We start from the raw sequence: 13,493 nt of genomic DNA on the forward strand, positions 1-13,493 counted from the left end.
GAGGCAACCAGATTTCTCTAATTCCATGGTAAACGTACCTCTAAAAAACAGTTGGTTTGAGTGCTGCTGATTCAAGTGCTCTCTCCTCAAAATCCTCCATAAAAAGGTTGGCCACCAAGGGAGACAAGGGGCTACCCATGGCGACGCCGTCAATCTGTTCAAATTATTCTTGGTTGAACATAAAACATGTTGAGGAGAGAGCGTGTCGAAACAAAGCAGTGATTCCCACCTGAAACTTATTGCCAATCAATGCCAAGTAGTCTGCAAGAGGTACCTTTGTAAAAAGAGACACCACGTCAAAACTAAGTAAACCATCAGAAGTATTTTGGCGGAGAGCCCCCAGTCTGTTGATAAAATCGGCTGAGTTACGTATGTGATGTGGACATTTGCCCACAAATGGCCTCAGCAAGGATGCAAGATGTTTGGATAAATCGTAAGTGGGGGCCCCAATATTGCTCACTATTGGCCGTAAGGGTAGTCCGTCTTCGGAAGGCCATACAGTCTTGGATGTACGCTGCCACGAGGTCTTAAGCGCTTGATCGTCTCCGGAGGCAACGAGGGCGAATTCAGATGTGTAGATGTCTTCCGTTGCACACGTCCTGTAGGATCGTTATCAATCTTCCTGTAGGCATAATCATTTGGTAGACCATACATCTTATCCACATACAAACTGCGAGGTAACAGTACAGTTAAATTGCCTTTATCGGCCTTCAGTACCACAACGTCTGGATCTTCTCGGAGATTTCGCAGTACAGCCCTCTCTGAGGAGGTTATGTTACTGTGTTGAGGAGGAGCTTTCAGAAGAGCACGGCAAGTTTCCCTCCTTACTACTTCTACAGTTTCCATAGGAAGGCATGTGATCCATATCAATTACTTGAATGGAATTGTATACATCGAAGTATTATTTGCATTTCGCCAATTGCTTACGACACTTCACTGTGAACAGGTAAAGTTAAGTATTGTCAGCTCAATTACTGTAATAAACGTTAATATGATATGCTTGTATGATGTCTAGCTATCCGAGAAAACACCTTCCTAGGCACCCTATATTACACGAGTGGGCGGGATCCCACAGAGGCAATCATAGCACAGACGTACCAGGTTCCAGACGTCCGTTTGATGAAACGTTGTGTTCAACTGCATGAAGACGTCCGTAGCTACCTGCGGCACATCCTCATCCGACACGAATCGTCGACCCCTCAATATCGCTTTTTAAGAACGTTATGGTTTGTGACGACAAGCTAGAGAGAGCGTACAGGAACATGACAACGTACTGCGACAAACTAACCTGATTCTAGAAGAAGGAAGAATTGTAAAATGTAAAGAAGAAGTAAGAAGCAGAAATACCCAGGCCAAAGATGCCTTTAATAAAAAAGAAGAGAGTATTCATGTATGTAGGTTGCAGTGGGTGTGTAGACATGAAGAGACTTCCACAGGACGGATTAGAGCTCAGAGATCCTGCAGACTAGTTTGAGAGGACCACAGCAACGGGACGTATGCAGATAATACCAATAATTAGATGACTCGTCTGAAACACGTGAACCCTAACATACTGTTATATATGCCCGCTATCTTGCCATGTCTAGACTGTAATACTAGTAACTAAAGAGAACGAGGAACCACTGGAAGATGCGGTCTCGCATGTGACCCCGTCCGCAAGACGAAAGTTGCAATTTCACATGGTCCTAGGTAGTAAATTTATATCTTCCATTCCCAGAACCAACGGTGAACAAGGACGTTTCATGGGAACTACGTAACTGGCTTCTCAAAGGTACAAATACAAGAATTTCTCTTTGGTATACAAGCAGCAGTAAAGAAGGACGTTCCATGTACGTAACTGACTTCTGAAGCGCACACGTACAAGAGCTTCTCTTTGGTGTAGTCTTTTGTCTAACTGCAATGCTACGTTTCACGTTCATGTATCAATTCCCAGACAAGAGACAAAGCACAGCAGCACGCTGAAACTAGATCGAGCGCCACAGGGAGCATATATTGGATCTGAAGCGCAGCTCCTTTGACGTACGTGGATGCAGTTTTCGGAGCGATCTTTCCGAAAGTAACTTCGTTTATGCGGGTCTTTACCGGTACGTTGTATGTCATATGAAATATGGAACTCCATTAAAAGTAGGTCATAACGATTTCTTACTGATGTCACGAACTCGCCAAATGAATATTTCCCCACATACCTGTTAAGGATCAATAAATATTGTACGGTGACACATAACTATCATCTAAATTAATTTAATATTACAAGGAGATATTACCAGGAATCAATCAGCGAACGATTTCGTATGTGTCCATTAGTTTGTGTCAGCTGTGTGCTCATGTTCAAATGGTTCAAATGGCTCTGAGCACTATGGGACTTAACTTCTGAGGTCATCCGTTCCCTAGAACTTAGAACTCCTTAAACCTAACTAACCTAAGGACATCACACACATCCATGCCTGAGGCAGGATTCGAACCTGGGGCCGTATCGGTTGCGCGGTTCCAGATTGTAGCGCCTAGAACCGCTCGACCACTCCGGCCAGCTGTGTGCTCATGTCACTGTGACGTTACGTGTGTAATAATTAACATCTTAGTGCGCTTCTTCATGGTAACAGAAGTAGAAAAAAAGCCGTCTCGCTTGTATATATACAAATAATCTGTTTCCTGATCGATCCATTACTGCCAATGATGACTTATAATTTTAACTACTTTCTGACCTCTAGCATCTTCCCAATGTCCTAGAATAAAAATAGCCACCAGTTGTAGTAGTCAAAAGCTCTTGACTTAGGTTGCAGCCCTTATAAATGGACATTCTTCAGAAGTTTTATTAAATCCCTACCCGAAAAGGAATCTGCCAAATAGTCTGACTTCAAGTCCATTTGCATTCTACCAGCATTATCTAAGGCTCTATAATACGTAGTTCACGATGAACTTACCAATTACTTAACATCAAATGACCTTATGTATGAATATCAATTAGGTTTCCGGAAAAATAGCAGCACGACGACAGCTCTTATAAAAGATATTGACGAACTCAAACAAGCTAGGGAGAAAAAACGGAAGACTTTCGTTTTTGGATTTCAGTAAAGCTTTCGACACTCTCGACTTCGATATTCAACTGGCTAAACTCAAAAGTCAAAACAATTGTTCCACTCATACCTTATATACCACCAACTGTTTGTAATGATAAGAACAGAGTGGTCACAATGGAACAGTGTATTATCAATGCTCACAAAAGGATCAGTTTTGGACCCTTTACTTTTCTCATTATATGTGTCGACTATTATCTCCAGCTGCATATATCTTTTATACACTGATGATCTTCAATTACCCGTAACTACAAGCCCAATAACTCTTGCACAGCCATCCAGAACGTAAATGCTGACTTGCTTGCTTTTTCTGAATGGGGATGAACGTAAGTTTGAAACTTAACCCACATAAAACTCAAGGAATCTTATTTTCTCATGAAGACTTATTAATCCTCAGTTCACACAGTCTCTTCCAAGCTCAATCCAAAACAGCAAAGAAATCTCCTTCTCTTCTTGTGAAAAGAGTTTTGGGATAATTCTGGGGCTGTCATGTGGACTGGATTAAAACACAACTGAATTATGTTAGAAGTTGTCAGCAACATTTCATTTATTAGAGAAATATACAAACTTATTTCCTTTCGAGCGCAAAGCGATCCTACTCTCCAAGGGCGTCCGTGTGAGAACTTATATCGTCTGGAACCGTCGATGAATGCTTGTGTACGATACTTTTGTGATGTATGCTGTCTCAAACACATCATTTCTGCTTACGAGCAATTATCATGTTTACGTGCCGTTAAGCGCAGAGATTATCATAACCCCTGTTTGCTGTACTTTCTTCTTAATCACTTCACTTCTTCCTATTTATTTACAACACTTACACTACTATCTAAACAACACAGCAGGAATACTCGTTTCCAGCAAAGTAAAATCCTCTCTGTACCACCATAGAGCACTACCATGTACTCTAAATCATTTTCTACCCCAGGAAACCGACTTTGGAACCGTCATCTTCTAAATATTAGAGTAACTAAAATAGAAAACTTTGTAAAAGAAACGACACTTGTTAGAAATTTTAATTTTTCAGGGGAGTGAAAAAGCGTTTTAAATTATTGTGTGACATCTTACAGTCAATTAAATTTTTTAGCCATACACCAATGTCCCGTATAACTGTCCCGCATAAAAATGTAGCTCGTGGATACGTCAGGTTCTTACATAACGGCCCTTTTAATTTAACTGTTTTCTTTCGCACATGGTTTGATGTAGTAATCAACAGCTTTTTTCGTGCTGAATGACAGTGGTCTACTGTGCAGACGCGGAAAGGGGTTCAATGTTTTTGGAGAAGAGGTAATGACTGTGTCCCAGACATAAGGTACTTCAATGACCTGATTCTGTTTCTTACGTGAAATTAAGGAGAAATGTTCAGCGTAGGGAAAAGAGAATTACCTCTAATGGGAGAGATGTAAATTATTCTAATGAACACTTTCAGGCCGTACACTAGCATATAGAGAAAATACATCATGGCAAAATTATTATTCTGAGCAGGATGCCCTCTGAAATCAAAATTAAATCCCTCTACAACTTCGTTACGCCATTTGCCCACGTATTTCATTTGTTCCTCGGCATTATCTTCTTCTTTATTACATTTTCCTTTCTTTCTTAACGTTTCTGCTTTTTTAGATCATTGAAAACTGTCTTCGAAATTCATTACAAAAACGCAGACACTGATTCGTCACTTTCCAAAGGGTAGATTGAAATAATCTAACTATGAAGGCGACAATGGGCATTAAGATTGCATTGTCACTTGATTTCACACAAAAAAATCCCTTGTCAAATGCCAAAGGCTGTTTTTGTCAGAAATTATTTTGGCAAAAGCTGTTTTGTAGAAACAATTATTTTTTTAAAAAAATTCTTTTTAAAATTCAGTCTTTATCGCCCCACGTTTGCCACAAGAACATAGGTGACCGGTTTCTTATCTTATTGTATTTTATCCTTATAAGCATTTCATCATATTTTATTGTCAATCTAATAAGGTTTCTATTACTTTCTAAATTAAATTACAGGTCTGATGATGGTCATGTGATATGACCGAAACCGGTCAACTATGTGCGATCAACACTGAATTTTAGAAAAAAAAAATTTTTTTTTAATTTTTGATCGCTGTTCCAAAAATGTTTATTAAAATTGTTCAATTAATTTTTGGTCTGCAATATCACAGAAACAGGGTCGTTTCTGCCATATCTATTCAGAACAAATCTTGCTTGTTTTGGATGACTACAAGACAGCACTGAAATCACGAAAAGGTACAGATGCATTGTTTATGTTGTGAAGTCTTTAGTACTTCCCGACAACTTCAGACGATAGCTAATGGCCCACCTTCTGTCACAATAGCTCTCTCTGCCTGTAGCACACCCTCGTTAGTCCTCCCTCAGCCACTACTTTTCCCTTCTTTTGTCTATAGAGTTCTCTGAGGAGTTTCTCTTCTTTTCTAGCAACAAATGTCACTTTCATTTCAATACGCTCCTCTTTCATTATCCCTTCCATTTGTCCCAATACAAAACAAAGCTTCGAAAGTGCTTAGCTAAACAGTACCTGCCTCCATGATTTGATTATTAATATTTTAACTATTCTTATTATTACTGCAAACTATTAATTTTGTTAATAATGCAAATAATGTTTGAGGTTTGTTACGCTCTAACTAATTAATGTCGTTCTTAGTTCCTCCATTATTTCATCATCATTATTACTGTTACCGTTAATATTATTATTCTTATTATTATTACCGCCTGTTATTATTTTGTTAATAACGAAAGTTGTTATTATTTTGACTACACGTCACATTTTTTTGTATGTGTTGTTTCTGGGCAGTTGTAAGACAGGGACTTACAGCCTAAAACTGGGCAGACTAAATAATAAATAAGTAAATAAATAGACTATATGTATCAAAACTCAAATCATTGAATTAACAGGCTACTGATAATCATATTTCCAGAGGAGGAGGAGGAGTAGAATTTAATTTCTTCGACGATTCTTTTATTAGAGACGTATCACAAGCTTTGATTTTGGATGGTTACAAGTGGAATTAGTACGCTGGCTTTTCAGGCATACCATGCCAACAATTTCTCTAATCGATTTAGTAAATTTACGGTAGATGTAAATCAGAATACCGGGCAGGAATGACAGTTTAATGCTGTAACCTACAGTATCAGAGAAGAGATATCCGAGCATCTCCCTACCGTGCTTAAAACACAGTATGAAGAAGTTGGCAAATATAATATTTGAATACTACGCCTGATAATAAAATAGAATAGTTTATTGTACAAATAGGTTGCATAATATGTATTACCATTATAAGCTGTAATACATACACAGTACAACAAAATTAGAGGACCACTTTTTCGAAACTCCGTAAGCGTCCCCCATTTCCACGCAGAGGTTTGAATTTCGGCTCAAAGGGGCCTTGAATCTTTCTCTGTAATGATGCAGAAGGGTGGCACCTTTGTGACGTCACCCTCGGGCTCGGCAACGCTTCAGGCAGAAGCATGCGAAATAAAGGCCACAACTTAGAAATCCAGATGAGCTGTAATGCGGGTTAATGATGTTACCTTAGCACTAGTTTCACCACAATTCTGCCCAACGCCACCGCGGACGTGTCAGACGATGGGGAGGTCGACACACTCATCCCTACCCACATTTCAACCCTTTTTGGACGCCTCTGCGACGGAAGTCAGAACCGCGACATGTAGCGTTGAAATCACGGGGACAAACATTATACATACACGGACGCTCAGAACTGACACGACAAGGCCGTTGGTAAATTGATTCCCACGCATTTCGCGGTTGAAAATGACAGTTCTCAGTGCGGTGGTCAACGGGACGGCGTTTTTGACAAATTTGTCCACTGCTGGCACCCGCTGGCGTTTCAGCAATACTCTATGGACAATGAGGGACTGCAACCCCACTAAATGTGATCTCACCCCTTTGGGGTATAGAGTGACTGCAGTTTTTGCTGTGGCGTACAGGGTGTAACCACTACGGACTGTTCGAAACCTTTCGACGAAATTTGTATGTGATCTGAAGCAGTTACGTGTTTATATGCTTTTCCGTCGCTTCTCTTTCGTACCCTCATGTGGCGTCTCCATAGAAAGTTTCGACACTGAAAGATACGTGAATATGCTGGAAAACTTCCGATCCACCTACACCGCCCGCATCTCGTGGTCGTGCGGTAGCGTTCTCGCTTCCCACGCCCGGGTTCCCGGGTTCGATTCCCGGCGGGGTCAGGGATTTTCTCTGCCTCGTGATGGCTGGGTGTTGTGTGCTGTCCTTAGGTTAGTTAAGTTTAAGTAGTTCTAAGTTCTAGGGGACTTATGACCACAGCAGTTGAGTCCCATAGTGCTCAGAGCCATTTGAACCATTTGAACCAATCCACCTACACCCAGTTCGGCAACATCCTCGGTGCTACCTACGTACCTTTCTTGAACACATTAAAAATGTACCTGATTTCAACACAAATTCAGCCGCAAGGCTGCTCTAGCTCCCAAGGGTTAAGGAGAAAGTTATATTTTGGGAGCCTTATGTATTGAAACGAATGAATATGAAAAGGGGCAAAAGGAGGTGGTGAAAGAGGAAATGGCATAGGTTCATGTACAATAGAGGCTAATGTTATAATAAACAAAAGGGAAACTGGTCGTAGTGTTACAGAAAAATTTTGACGTAGGAAAAACGGAAATAAAGATGCCTGAAGTATTGAAAGAAAGTGTAGGGGGTGACAAAGAACTCTTTTTAACAAGGACGTAGGATAAGAGGGAGGGAAGGGGCGTGGATGGGACTGGCGGGGGGGGGGGGAGGAGGACAGAAAGATTTCATATAAGAAACAAGATGAATAACGTAGTAATACAAAAAGTTTAATTTTTTTGCATATCACTGCTTGTTGAGTCTGTGTTCTGCAGATGAACTCAAGAGCTTGGGAATTTCTAATTCTTCCAAAAGTGAAGTGCTTTTTTTTTTTTTTTTTTTTTTCCTTGGGAGCGTAGTGGAGGATTTGCAGCTTATCTAGAGCAGGGTAATTATGCTTGGTTCTCTTTAGACGATTGGAAATGGCCGAGTTCTTATTTACGACGCCCTTCCTAATTAAAAGGTGTTCTTGAAATCTAGTCTTACGGACCCGTACAGTTTGGTGAATGTGCAATGAGATGCACTGTGAACACACGATTTTGTGTTGCCCAGAGCGAGAATAGGGGTCTTTCAAAAATCATTCGTTGTGATAGAAACGGCCTCATCGTTGGCTGTGAATGTCGCCTTCATATAATGACCTTCAAGAAAGTTTCCAGTCTGTAAGACAATTTCCTTAATAAAACCAGTCCCTCCTCCGCCCCCCCCCCATCCTCCCTTTTCTTTGAACACTTACGTCATTTTTTTTGTTTTACATTCTTCCCAGGACAAAATTTTCCTATGACAGCGTGACAAGTTCCCCTCTCCTTTATTATAATATTACCCTCTAACTTACATGAAGCGCAGCTGATACCATTTTCTCCTTTACTACCCTCCCCCCCCCCCTTTTCCATTCTTTCATATTAATACATAAGGTTCCCCATATATTTCAACTCTTCCCGATTTCCTTCTCCCCCTCCCGTCCATTGCTCCCCCATCCTCCTGCACGGCTTTTATATTCCAGCTGATCCACTGCTGTCACCTGACTAGCTCTATACTCAAGCATTTCCTATTCCGCATCCTCGTTGCACCACTTCTGTGTATACGGTCGAAGAGAGCACCATAGTTCCACCTCACCGCATTTGGCGGTTATAAACGTGTACCTACCGCTGCACCGGCTCTTGCTTATGGTATGGTGAATCTCAATTACATTGTGGTGTCACCGCCAGACACCACACTTGCTAGGTGGTAGCTTTAAATCGGCCGCGGTCCATTAGTACATGTCGGACCCGCGTGTCGCCACTGTCAGTGATCGCAGACCGAGCGCCACCACACGGCAGGTCTCGAGAGACTTACTAGCACTCGCACCAGTTGTACGGACGACTTTGCTAGCGACTACACTGAAGAAGCCGCGCTCCTTTGCCGAGCAGATAGTTAGAATAGCCTTCAGCTAAGTCCATGGCTACGACCTAGCAAGGCGCCATTAGCCTTACATAGCAATTGATACTTATCGTATAAAGCATGTCTCATCACGAACGATGTATACAACAAGGATGGATTAAAGTTAAGTATTCCAAAAGCTACGTGCTTTTCTTTATAGCATTCATTACGTATCCTGTTTCAGACCTCACGCCATCCTTCGTGTGTTTATAGCGTGCATTGCGGTCCCCTCAAATCACACTGTGTCGGCACTTCTGTCGACACATCATACATGACATCTTTTTCTTATAAATTTTATATTTTAGCTGTCATCACTCCCCAAACCCCTACACCCCTTCGTTATATTGAATGTTTTTGCTATTTCTGTTTTTGCCTCTTTTGAGGGCTCCCCTATGTAATCTTGTACTTAAGGAGAAGCGTGTTATCGATCGCCACCTTCCGTGACAATAGGGCCCCGTTCATAATGCTTTCGTATTTGAATCAAGTAAGTTTTCAAAGTATTTTTTTTAATTTACTCATCTTTTAGCAATATTAGATCCGCTGCTCGCTAGGTTAATGTCTCTGAGCTGTAATTCTTACCTTATTGTTCCAGTATGACGATGCCCTAACCGCGTGAAACGCATAATTGTAATAAGTAACTCATTTGAAGCTGTCATATGAATGAGTAAACGTTATATAATTGCTTTTGTGGACTGTTTTTTTGAACAGTGTAGAACTACCAGAAGAAAGAAATAGTTTAATTAACAGCATAATTGAAATTACATGTTCGTAGTGGGACATCTATGACTGTTACGTGGATTGATCATGGTGAAGAAAAATACGCTGGCTTTATAATTTCAGACTTCATTTAATTGGTTAAAGGCATGTTCAGTACCCACGTTTAAGGACTAATCCCATATTCAGGTACACCTGTAGCACTAAATCAGGATAAATGTGTAGGACCAACCCTACCACCAAATTCAAACTACAAGCGGTTCATTGAAGCTGTAATTAGCAAAACATTCCAAGAGATGATGATGAACATTAATGAACATTAATAAACATTAATTAACTAACATTAATAAAACCTATAAATTTCAGGGCCGGATTCCTGATTGGAAACGTAGGAAAAATGGTCCTATGAAAATATGTCCCGAAATGCATCGTCGTCGCGGTGGATGGCGCTGGCGCATGACAGTTCCTCTGACCATACGCCGTGTGTTCCTCGTGTGTTGCAGGTTATGTTAGTAATGTAGCGTACTGTAGGCAGCGAAATGGTAAGGTTTGTGTTGTGAACAAGCCACGATGGTGTTTTTTTACGATCAAGCAGTTATGAAGCAGTCGAGACGCAGCACGGCTATACCAAAAGTACTCTCACAGACACCAGAAATATCACACAACATTCGTAGCCCTTTTTGGGTGTTTGTGTGATAGTGGGTCCTTTATGATAGATGAACGTGATGGGAGGCGGTGGGCTACGGGTACACCACATCTGGTGGACTGGGATGAATAGGATATTGAGACGAATCCTAGTACAGGGTCAAATGGTTCAAATGGCTCTGAGAGCTATGGGACTAAACATCTGACGTCATCAGTCCCCTAGATCTTAGAACTACTTAAAGCTAATTAACCTAAGGACATCACACACATCCATGCCCGTGGCAGGAATCGAACCTGCGACTGTAGCGGTCACGCGGTTCAAGACTGAAGCGCCTAAAACCGCTCGGCCACACCGCTAGTACAAGCCGTAGGCATGTAGCCCGTTAAGAGGGTGTAGTCGAAAGTACGATTATGTATATCCTGCAAGACAACTGCTTCGATACCTATCACCTGCAATCCCATGAAGGCCACTTTCAACATCTGTTGTGAAGTGGATACGATGCTGCTCTGTATTGTGTTCAAAGACGATTTGTGGTCGTTGTGCACACACTGTCCATTTTCAGACTGTAATGACACATTCCTATGCAGAGACATACAATATCTTAAAAGCTGCGCCAAAGATAAATTGAGAGGCATGTTATATTATAATCTTTGTAAAGTTCACATTGGATTCTCTTTTGTTTGATACTCCAAGGAGCTAAGGGACACTTTCGATTGTTGCCTTGTGGAGGATGGACGTGATTTTTGGACTGTGCGGAAAGGTAGCCATATAGTTAGTAATTATGGTTTGTGCGACGAGCACAGCAAGTTTTATTGTGTTGTGAATAAAAAATAGTTAAAAGTATCGAAGTGTTACGAAAATTATTTATAGCGACGTAGCATTCTATTCCTTGGTTTCCACCGTCTTCGTGAAGTGAACCGATGCCGACTTAGGAAGATACACACGGTCAACAAAGAGAAGAGCTTCGATGGCGACTGATGAATTAATATTGTGGCAGAAGGACTAATTCTACGTCTAAGGTGAGAACTCTGATTAAATCAACAATGACGTGGAATTTAAAATGTAAAATGTTTTTTATTTATTTCGCCACAAGACACATGTTCATAGGATATTTTTTTCTTCATGTCCAGTCAGGAATCCGTCCCTACTGTTTGTCGGTTTTATTAATGTTCACCCTGTGTATTCGTGGCTTGGCAGAAGAATGTGAAAACGTATGAAACGGGGGTCTTACTGGAAGGCGGTAAAGGTGTGAACGGGGCGTAATCAGTTACCGTTGGTTGCACAGTAAACACATCACTTTATTTAAGGAAATAATTTTTTAAAAACAATCATTTTTGAAAAAAATTACTGTAACACAAGCTACACTGACCGGTGAAGGCCTTATTAAGAAGGAATTCAAAATTATTTGTCGGATGAAGGCCACGAGCAGTACTTCAGAACAATTAGCGGCTGAAGGCCTGAATTACAAGTCAGGAAGACAATTACACGTTGAAAATACCCAAATATTTTTTTAAAACTGAACTACCGACACATCCGACCCGGAAAACACTTCACGTCCTTCCAAAAATAGTATGGGTACTAGATATCGATAAACGCTACTGCTGCCACTCGCGCACAGACATCGCTAGCAAACGTAGTATCGCCAGCAAACAGAAGAAGAAAACGAGACGCCACTATTCTTATTACACGATGCAGCCTACCAGCTGCACCAATGCGAGCCGCACACGGCTCAGTATGCAAAGCATTCCGTGAAAGTAACGGTAGTGAAATAGCTGATGAGTTTCTGAGTATCACCGAAACAGCTAGACGGATAAAATGGAAAGAGACTGCCGTACCACTGGACTCCGTACATTATGCAGGAAAGCTTGGTCTTTGCTCAGAAAACTGGGTGGCAGCACCTCAATAAATCGTAAAGGTGATGCTGCTACAAGTGGTAGCAAACACTGTGACCACATCCAGAACTCTTCACGTATTCCGAGCATGTACAACTGCGGCTAACATGAAATTAAAGACAGTCAGGGCAGATTGCAAAGCTGAAACTGAGTACCCTGCGATCCAGCTTTGAAAACGTAACTGCTGCTCGAAATCAAATGAAACCAGAGAAAGCCTCAGGCTTTTATGGCATTCACGCACAATTTCATTTACACAGTGGCAAGTACGCAATAAAGTGGCTGGTGGAGATCTTCAAACGGCGAACATTCCGCATAAAATAAACGATCAAAAATCACAGCTGTACTGAAACCAGGAAAAACAGACAAGTCAGGAAGTTATCGATTCATAGCTTCAAGACCCGTGGTCTTGGGAGTTCTGACCCGTGGTCTTGGGGTAGCGTCTTTGATTGGTAATCAAAACGTCTTCGGTCCCGTGTTAGAATCCCTGACGAAGGTCCAGGGCACTTTCTTGTCCTAGGGGTGGAAAACTGCCCCTGAAGGTGGAAGAACCAGCAATTATGAACGGCTTGAGGATGCAGAAGGCAATGGAAACCACTGCATTAAAGACACGTAACATGTATCCACAGGACATGTGGCATGTAATTGGAAAAGTGTCATAATGATCTCTCCATTGGTAAAAGATATCGGAATAGTCTCCCATTCAGATCTCCGGTAGGGGCTGCCAAGAGGGAGGTGACCATGATAAAAAGATTCAATAAATTACGAAAGGATAACGTTCTACGACTCAGCAATGGAATGACAGAGTCTTCAATGTGCTAGGGTAATTACAAAATCTGAAAAGGGAAATGCAAAGGCTCAATCTAGATACAGCAGGGGTCAGTGAAGTGAAATGGAAACAAGACAAGGATTTCTGGTCAGATTAGTATAGGGCAATATCAACAGCAGCAGAATGTGGTGTAACGGGAATAGGATTCGTTATGAATAGGAAGGTAGGGCAAACAGTGTGTTACTGTGAGTAGTTCAGTGACAGGACTGTTCTTATAGGGATCGACAGCAAAGAAACACTGACAACGACATTTCAGGTATACATGCCGACGTCGTAAGTTGAATATGAAGAGATACAGAAGATATATGAAGATA

The sequence above is a fragment of the Schistocerca nitens genome, chromosome 8 (assembly GCF_023898315.1).
Source record: "Schistocerca nitens isolate TAMUIC-IGC-003100 chromosome 8, iqSchNite1.1, whole genome shotgun sequence".
NCBI lineage: Eukaryota > Metazoa > Arthropoda > Insecta > Orthoptera > Acrididae > Schistocerca > Schistocerca nitens.